A 10,000-nucleotide genomic window follows, 5' to 3' on the forward strand; every position below is an offset into this window, starting at 1 on the left:
ATCCCCAGAGCACAAAGATCTCTTCCCTGCTGCTGAAAATTTAACCTGAAGCAACTAAACATGCAACTTATCATTTAAAGGAATGTTCTTAAACAAGCCGTACTTTTCTTTACCAAATGTTCATCAGTAGTCTGAAAACTCAGCAGGAACAGCTACAGTGGAAATGCAGAAAAGCAAGAATGAAACAAGAATTTTTTTTTTTATTGGCATATAGTCGCTTTACAATGTTGTGTTAGTTCTGTTGTACAATGAAGTGAATCACCTATATGTATACATATATCCCCTCCCTCTTGGACCTCCCTCCTACTGCCCCCACTCTATCCCACCCATCTAGGTCATCACAGAGCACCAAGCTGAGCTCCCTGTGCAATAACAGCAGGTTCCCAGTAGCTCAAATAAGTCAAATAGGCCATAGGACACCCTGCCGACCGAATACCTTCTAAACAGAGGTATTCTCTGACTGACCAGCATTTTTGATAATTTATGGAAGAGAGGTGACTGAAGCACGGAAAAGACCAAAATTAGATCCAGGTTTTAAAAAAGAATTCACCTTTATTTTGATTTCTTCACTTCAAAAGCATTGTCCCTAATAATCAAAACTAGTTGATTTTCAAAAACAAAACAAAAAGGTACTTGTTCATAAATAGAACAGATTTGTGAAAACTTAGATCAGGAAATTTATTTTTGATACTTATTATAGCATTGACAGGCCTCTTTTTATGAAGAAGAGAGTATGTAACCAAAGGAAATTTATCAGTCATTCTGCAGAGGGCTTTACTTGGGACTGATTCTAAGTAATTTCATCACTGAGATGAATGATAGAATGTGTGGTACAAATTTAACACCCGAATCTAAATGAAAGGTGTCTCCTTCGAATATAACTCAAATTTAAAATATACACAAGTGTATATATATGAATATGTTTTTGTAAATGATTAAACAAATAAATAGAAGAGATAAAACTTCTTTACGGAAGAATTCCAAATAATACATCTAGATACTCCTTCTTCCAGGAGGTGGAGTTTAATCTCCCTCAACTTGAGTGTGGGCTAGATTTAGTGACTTGCTTCTACAGAATACAGAGTGTGGAAGGGGGAAAAGAGCAACTTTACAGTGGAGAAATCTGGCAACTACCACCTTAACCAAGAGACTTAGGTTACCATAACTAGTGACAAGTTATATTGGTATCATGTACCCGTTGATATGACATGATGATAAGGGAACTTCACCTCCGTGGTATTCTTTCCCCAAACCTATCCAGTCCTATCAGGAGAAAGACGTCAGATAAACCCAAATGGAGAGACATACAGAATACCTGATCAACATTCCTCAAACTCATTATGGTCATCACAAACAAGGAAAGGCTAAATAACTGTCACATACTAGAGATTTAGGAGCATGATAACTAAATGTAATGTGGGACCTTGCATAGGATCTTGAACCAGAAAAAAAAGCCATTAACTAAAAAAAGTGGTAAAATTAAAATAAAGTCTGGAGTTTGATTAATAGTAATGTACCAATTACTTGACAATTATTTGTGTTTGTGTTGACAAACGTAAAACAGTAATATAAAATTGCAACGTTAGGGGTAACTAAAACTGAGGGACAGGTACAGGGAGAACGCAATGTACTATCTTTGCAGCTTTTCTGTACATCTAAAAGTATCTCAATAAAATTTTTATTTAAAAAAGTAAAAGCTTTCCAGTGGACTTTCTGCCCCCAGAAATGACCTCATGAGAAATATAACCCTTCCATTACCACCAAAAACCCAACTCCCGTTGCTTTTGAAAGAATGTCGGCTAAAAGAATTCCTGAAGTGTGAGGAGGTATAATGATGAATGATTATGGCAGAAAAAAAAGGTTTTAAATTTCCATAGCACATAGATAGATAGACCATCCCTATGCTGTTTTGTTATTACAAGATAAAGTTAATTAGTAAGAGAATTCAAGAGATGGGAGTTCATCCTCCCATTCTATGCAGCTTTGATAAGATGACAATGAATTTCTCCCCATAAAGAACATCACAGAAAGTAGTTCAAGAGGTTTCAGGATCTCCACAATGATCAGAGAACTGGAATTTCAAGAGTACTTAAAGAAGATGAAGGGTAAATTAATTCCTTCCTATGTTTCAAGTAAGTATTGGAATATCACTGTCTATTACTACAAAAGTCACTATCATTTGAGTGGTGCTATGTGCCAAGCAGCATCCTACGTACTTTACAAAATCATCCTTAATCTGTATAACCTTGAAAGGCAGATGTTGTTATCCAGTTTTAAAGGAGAGCAAACCATGGCTCCCACAGAAGTTAATCAAGGTGACAGCTAGTATAGAATTAAACTGGGATTCCAATTCAACAAGTGGAAATATACACAAACTGTAACAGATAAGATTTAGGTAGAAAAGAGATAAACTTCTCTGACATTAAGAGAAGCTAAGCACTTGGGCAATATTCTAAACAATGCTATTAATTCACATTCATTAAATAATGGAAAGAAGATGACTCTGAAATCAAAAGACCTAGGTCCCTTCCCTTGCTCACTGCTTTTGTTCATTCCTTTGGGCATTTAGACACACAGTGAGGGTAAGCAGAGGAGCAGGTAGGCCTGGATGATCTGGGTTCAAGCCCCAACTCTTGCCCTCTCTAGCTATAGACTAGGCTGGTCATTTATCCTGAGCACTGTTTATCATTTATAAAACTGTAAAATAATGTGTGCCTTATCTATGTCAAATAAAACATATTAAAACTTTTTTAAAGAATAAAGTTCTATTCCAATGCTTTAGGATTTACCTGCAAAATTCCAAAATTTCCTCTCAATCCTAGAGTTGAAATGCCCCATACTCCTGTGTTACTTACTCAACAAGTAAATGGTAGGTACATTATCAACAAAATATGTATTTCAAGTCAACAAATATTTATGAATGTGAGACCAGGGAATGGACCAAGACAAGGAAAACAGTCCACCAAAACTCATTCCTGTATAAGTTATATAAAATGTCTTAGGCTGAAGACAAAAATTAAAATTTGGAGGTTAGGTGGCTTAGTGAAGAAGATAAATCATTTACCAATCTACACAATTTAGTTTTAGCAAGAATAATTTGATAGTCCCCATTAAAATACAAAGGTTAACTCATATACAATGACATCACAGATTGACGATGATCCCAAAGGTCAATGCATGGGCCCTGAATGAAGCAGAAGTTATCTGCCATCAACAAAGGAGATCTACTCAAAATGTTGCATTTTATGTCCTTGCAAGGCAAAAGGAAGTAGCTCATACTGTCTGTACATTTTTATCTGGTTAATGAATAAATACTATTCAGATTTTCCAAGAACACTGTTCATCAAGCTACTCAAGCAAAAATATTTACTCTAATAAGAGCTGCTTACAAAATGAAGCAGGGAAAAAAATAAAAGAAAAGAACACCGTACAATTATCGCATTCTTAAATATATTAGCATTCTCTCATGAATTAGGAGAAAGTGGAATTCCTAAATTCTCAAACCGTGACGTAATATTGGTTTTATTGATTCTCTGCACAATTTGTGGGAGTACCCAATCATTATTTTGACAGTTTTATCATAAGGTAATAGACTTCCTTTTAGATAATTGCAGTTACCACATTCAATTTCAACCTTCCATAGGATTTTTTTCTTAGATACAGCTTTACTGTCAGTCCTAGATCACATTACTTTCTTTTTATAGCTATACACACAAAGCATTTTAGGTGTTACACCTAATTATGTCAGCACAATAACAATTTAAAAGCTCATCATTAAGAAGTAAAGGTTAAGCACTTATATGTTAAAACTCCTTTTTATAAAGACATATAGTGCTATATGACATAAGTAAATGAATTACACAGGCACTTAAAAGTCTGAGATTTACAGAAAAAATAAGACCTCTCTTTGGATAAACTGGGAAATTTGATGAGTTTATGCCCAGGCTATAACATTTGTGAACTTCAGTGTTGACTTCAAAGTTTTCCAACTCATGTGAAAAACTATTTAGCTATACAAGTTTCACAACACAGAGTTCTGTGACAAAATACTTTTTCCAAGGGAGGCAGTTTAGCATAATCATTAAGAGCTTGGGCTCTGAAATCATATTGTCACTAATTACTGTTTAACCTGGGGCAAGACGCTCAAGATCTCTGTGCCTCGGTTTTCTCATCTGGAAATGGGAATAATACTACCACTTGTCTCATATAGTTGTTCTGAGGATTAAATACCCCAATATTAAGTAAACTTTTAGAAAGTACCTGGCATATATAGTATGTGCTATGTGACTATCAGATATTATTATTATTGCTTACCTGAATTGCCTTAAGCGGGTAATAACTAAATAAAGACATGAAAAAGGATCAAAACTGAAAAGAGATCTAAGCCAGTAGATAGGGTGGCAGAAATACAGTGGGAGACAAGACATTAGCTACTCATGGAAAGTGGGATTATGGGGCATTTCAACTATAGAAGAAAAAGCAAATTTGAGGTTCAGAAGTTCTTTTGTAGAAAGAATGAATTAATTAGGCTCAAAGGAACTCTAAATATTGAGGCAAAAATTGGCATCCGAGGCTTTAAAACTAAATGGGAGAAAACAACACAGGCACAATCTAACGCATTTCATCTTTTGAGAGAAAAAGAATCAACCTTCGTTCTTTTTTTTCTTTTTTTGGTACGCGGGCCTCTCACTGCTGTGGCCTCTCCCATTGCGGAGCACAGGCTCCGGACGTGCAGGCTCAGCAGCCATGGCTCACGGGCCCAGCCGCTCCACGGCATGTGGGATCTTCCCGGACCAGGGCACGAACCCGTGTCCCCTGCATCGGCAGGCGGACTCTCAACCACTGCACCACCAGGGAAGCCCTCAGCGTTCGTTCTTGACTGCTGTCACAATACACAGCTCTCTGTCATGATCAATTATAAAGTGTACTGCAAGTAATTTATAACTAATAAAGTAAATGTATTTTTTTAATAAATGAAAGTTGATTTACATATTTATATAGTAATATTACTCTTCGTCAAGGTATTCCAATATATTTTCTTGAGTGGAAGAGTAGAAGGGGAGTTACAGAAAAGTGCTGGGAATCCTAGTTACCACCTGGTCCAAATGATATCTTTCACCTCTGTCTTGTTGAAAAGCACTGCCATAAAAAACCGAAAACTCTGATCCTGGCACTCTGCTATTTAGAACCATCAATGGCTTTCCATTGCCTGGTAACTTAAATATAAACTCCTAGGTCTCAAATTCAGTATCTTCCATTATATGTTTCTAACTGAATCTGTCCAGCTTTAATTCCCACCAAGACTGTACACACAAGCTTTCAGCTAGTGACTCTGGATTCTTCTTAAGCAGACCTCATACTTGCTTCACACAGCACTCTGTCTTCAATTATCTTCCCCTGCAGCTATACTCCCCCAGTCCATAAAGCCTCTTTAATTCTACAAACCAGAACATATCTTTCCATTGACTCCTTCCAGCATGTTTTTGCCTCTAAAAGCACATGTAGAATGATAATTATTATGTGCATGCTTCATACATCCCACTAAGCTGAGAATTCTTTGATGGAAAGGCTATGAGTTTTATGTCTCTTTCCACCTACTATAGCAACTAACATAGTGCCCAGAACATAGTCAGCACTCAAATAGCTCTTGACATACTGCAGAAAAATGAAGAACATGAATTCCAAAGAAATCAATATTCCAGTATTGTTAGTAAGGGACCACTCAAAGTCTACTTAGATCCAAATACGTACGGAATGCTTTTTTACACTTTCTTCTATTAAAGTTAGAGCTTTAAAGATGAGTATACTGTGTACTGATGGCCTGGCACACTGCCCAAAGCTCTAAACCAGTTTTTTTAAAAAATGACCTTAATGAAATTAAGAACAAAAATTAATAATTCCACTGGAGAAAACTATTTCAGTTGGGGGGAGGGGTAATCACACGCATATTAGGTAGAAGAGCACATCCCCTTAGGAAAACCAAGAGAGTAAACTGGAATTCTACAAAACATTCATCCTCACTGCAAATTCATTCAACTGTATTGTTTATTTTAAAAGGGATATCCTAAAGCAGGGAGGATATACTGCTGTATGTAAGAAAGCTAAGAAAAGCTGTATAAAATCTTCAGGAAGAGGGCTTCCCTGGTGGCGCAGTGGTTGAAGAGTCCGCCTGCTGATGCAGGGGACATCGGTTCGTGCCCTGGTCCGGGAAGATCCCACGTGCCGCGGAGCGGCTGGGCCCGTGAGCCATGGCCACTGAGCCTGCATGTCTCGAGCCTGTGCTCTGCAACGGGAGAGGCCACAACAGTGAGAGGCCCACGTACCGCAAAAACAAAACAAAACAAAACAAAACTGATGACGAATAAGAACCTGCTGTATAAAATAATAAATAAAATAAAATTAAAAAAAATCTTCAGGAAGTAAACAAAACCATCAGTTTCTAATGTGAACAGAGGTATTTTCCCAAAGGTTCTTCAGAAACTTTAATTTGCCTTATATTCAGACTCAAGAACCGTCAATATGCTCACAACTTTATTATAATGCCAGCCTCCCTTTTAAAAAGAGCTTTTACATGGAAGATTTTCATGGAAGAACTGTAAACATTTGGATAATCTTCTCCTGTTCAAGGATATTTCCATTTCCATATCTATTCCACTTAAGAAAATCTCCATAAACAGGGTTATCTGTAGTATGACTCTTAGGAGAAAGTCACCATGCTTAGTGTGACACTCACTCATTCACTCGTGCACACATTTAATACTTGAGACTTAACATGGAGCAGGACATCCACTAAAATTGGGGAGCACTGAACAATTACAAAAACAGACAATCTCTAGCCTTCCTAAACAAGTTAAGATGGGAAGGTGAGACGCCAAGAATAGATTATAAAACATGGAATTAAAATTCAGCCTTTTTTTAGCGATTCAGTCTATAACTGGTCATCACTTTCCAATTTTACTCTCTGTTGGTGCAATTAGAAACATGATACAAAACAGGAAAAAAATGTACATTGATATTTACAGGATTTGTTCAAAATATAAGGACTTTCATTTTCAAGAAACCAGCCCAAAATGTAGTCTACCCACTACTCGTTATTAATTAAAATGCTGTTGGGGGCTTCCCTGGTGGCGCAGTGGTTGAGAAGAGTCTGCCTGCCAATGCAGGGAACACGGGTTCGTGCCCTGGTCCGGGAAGATCCCACATGCCGCGGAGCTGCTCGGCCCGTGAGCCATGGCCGCTGAGCCTGCGTGTCCGGAGTCTGTGCTCCGCAATGGGAGAGGCCACAACAGTGAGAGGTCCGCGTACCGCAAAAAAAAAAAAAATGCGGTTGGTAATATCCCATGCTAGGAAGAAAGACTACTGAATGGGGTAGGGCTCAATCACTCGACATGATGGCATGAGAGTAAAGAGTGCTTTCGCTCAGGTCTGTACTGTGACAGGAAAACCTGCAATCCTATTCTGACAGCATTTCCTCCAAAATTATCCTAACTGCTACTTCATTCACCCTAATGCAGTAAAAGGAGCTGTTGACTAGGAGCAGGAAGTCTTGGATTCAGGTACCGGCACCACCATAGACCACCACGCACTTTAATGCCAGTTCTGTTTACAAACTCTGCAGAGTCTGTTTCCTCACCTGTAAATTGGCCTCCTTTACCCCACCTGGGCTATTTGGAGGCCACAGAAAACCAAAGAAATGCTTACTACTATTCTCCCTCCAAACAAACTGACTTTAGAGTCCGTAAGGATTTTAGGGGGAAAAGAGAATGGTACAACGTGAGTAAATTTCACTAAACTAAGTTGGAAGGAAGAAAAATGACTCAATTCAATATAACTGAACAACGGTATTTTGGAATCTGGGCTCTAGGGTCAGCTTTATGTAGTAATAACTATAGGATCATGGCCAAGTCACTTATCCTTTCTGGAACTCAGTCTCCATAATACCTATCCTATCAATATGTTAGTTTTGTTGGGAGGGTAAGCAACAGTACAACATCAAAGTATCCTAAAAGACTGTAAAACATGACTTAACCAGGGGCAACCACAAAATTAGTACTATGAAACTGTTTGTTATCAAAGTGCCACTCAGGTCTCTTTTTAACTACTGAGATGCTGAGCAGAATATACATATCATACTCTAAAAATTATCCCACAAAAATCCCAACAGCACTCCTTAAGAGTAGATATTTTAAAAATATGTTACTGAAGTCACATGACTTATGTGTCCCATGCTATTAACTATACTTTTTTATAGAAGGTAAAAACAATTTAAAACCGAGCATTGATCCGGTGGAAGCAACAGTACGTACACAGTACTCTCCACTCTCAAAGGAATAGGATTTTTCCCCCTGATTTCTAATTTTAAGAGGAAAAAATTAAAAATACAAACCAAGACTGACTGAGTCTTGCAGCTCATTAAAGCCGAGGTGATTTCCCCTATATAGAATTCTATTGATCCCCGTAGTCCACACTAGACAAAAAGTGTGCTCAGGGAAGGGGATGACGGATGCCTGTGCCAACAGCACTGAACAAACCTGTTAGCTAATTGCTACCAAAGACAATTATCCCCGCATTGTTTCATAATGGAAACACAGTACAAAACTCTAATATACACACAGGGAAATTTGATGATTTGACTGCGGAGCCATGTGCATTGAATTTCATTGCCAAAGGCCAGCCAGGTCGCTGCTGTGAAGGGGAAGAAAGTGTCAGAATATAAGCCACGGTATCTTAAAGCTCTTCACTTTAAGGGGGGAAAAAAAGGAAGAAAGGAAGGAAAAGGGACGAGAAAGACAAAGAAAAGAAAGCAAGACAACCCAGCGTCATCAGCAAACTGAATGAATTCTACAATCTGGCAATAATTTTAACATTTTCTGTTACTTTTTAAAATGATAAACCTCTCATAATGGTTTGTCATTAATCATAAAAAGATTTAAAAAATGATTTTCTGTCCAGAAGAATATTTAAATAGCTTTTTTGACTGGCCGTCAGCCTATTGGCAAGTATGGAGTTAAAAAGGTGGCTTCACAATAGCCTAGAATGATGATTAAAAATAACATGAAATATCTGTCACGATTTTACTTAAAGGAAAAAAAAAAATCTGACTCTGTAACAACTCACAGTAAAACAGCCATTAACCCAACCAGTTTTAAAAGAAAAAGCCTCAAAATACAGTTATTTGATTATACATAATCATAGTGTAATTCAAGCATACAATATTTACATTTGCCTCCTTTCCAAGAAGCCACATTCTTGAAATACCCTTTCCTTGATATGTTTCTAAAAATGCTCATGTCCTTCTCCAGTGTATTCATGCAAAACATTTAATCCTAGCATTGGAATTATAGGAATTCTGATATACAGTATACATCAAAATTATATTCAGTACTATTTAACTCTGCTATGTAAAATGGTACAAAATAAAAAGAAGAATGTACTGAAGATGTGCTAGTGTTATAAAGATAAATTAACGGCTACAAAATTTATGATCAACCTATTAACTTCATAATTCACAAGTCAATGAATTCTGTTTTACTGTGTGGGCTACTGTTCTTTATAGGCCAGTCTACCTGCTTCTGACTATGCTGACTACTATTTTGACAAGACCTGGATAGCAGTAGGTCCAAAGCAATCAGAAGGTTGACTTTGACAAATGGTGGTGCTGCGGCGAAGTTGAAAATAACACACATCCACTTTAATCTCTTTCTTGATTAAATCGAAACCATACCATTCTGACATCATGTGATTTCCTCATGAAGCATCACTGCAGGTTACTTTAGAGGCTACATCTATTGAAATGATATTGAATTTTTAGGGGAAGTACTTAATTCATTCAAATGAAACCTTCACAAGGTAACTGGGCCACCAGTCACTGATAACTGCAGATTCAAAGAAAAATCAAAGGAGAAGTCCCTGACAAAAAATAAAAAAATAAAAATCCAACATGTACTACTGAATGATATTTTAGTAGGTATTATCTTCTACTTTCAAACAGGGAAGATTA

At 37.3% G+C, this 10,000-nt stretch overlaps 1 protein-coding gene across 3 annotated transcripts in view; it reads right to left on the reverse strand.

Moving 5' to 3' along the window:
* The window catches only part of CDIN1 (CDAN1 interacting nuclease 1), a 226,770-nt gene that overhangs the window by 147,592 nt on the left and 69,178 nt on the right, over positions 1–10,000 (reverse strand). The gene's annotated exons all lie outside the window — the stretch shown is intronic.

The sequence above is a fragment of the Neophocaena asiaeorientalis genome, unplaced genomic scaffold, assembly GCF_003031525.2.
Source record: "Neophocaena asiaeorientalis asiaeorientalis breed wild unplaced genomic scaffold, Neophocaena_asiaeorientalis_V1.1 scaffold119, whole genome shotgun sequence".
NCBI lineage: Eukaryota > Metazoa > Chordata > Mammalia > Artiodactyla > Phocoenidae > Neophocaena > Neophocaena asiaeorientalis.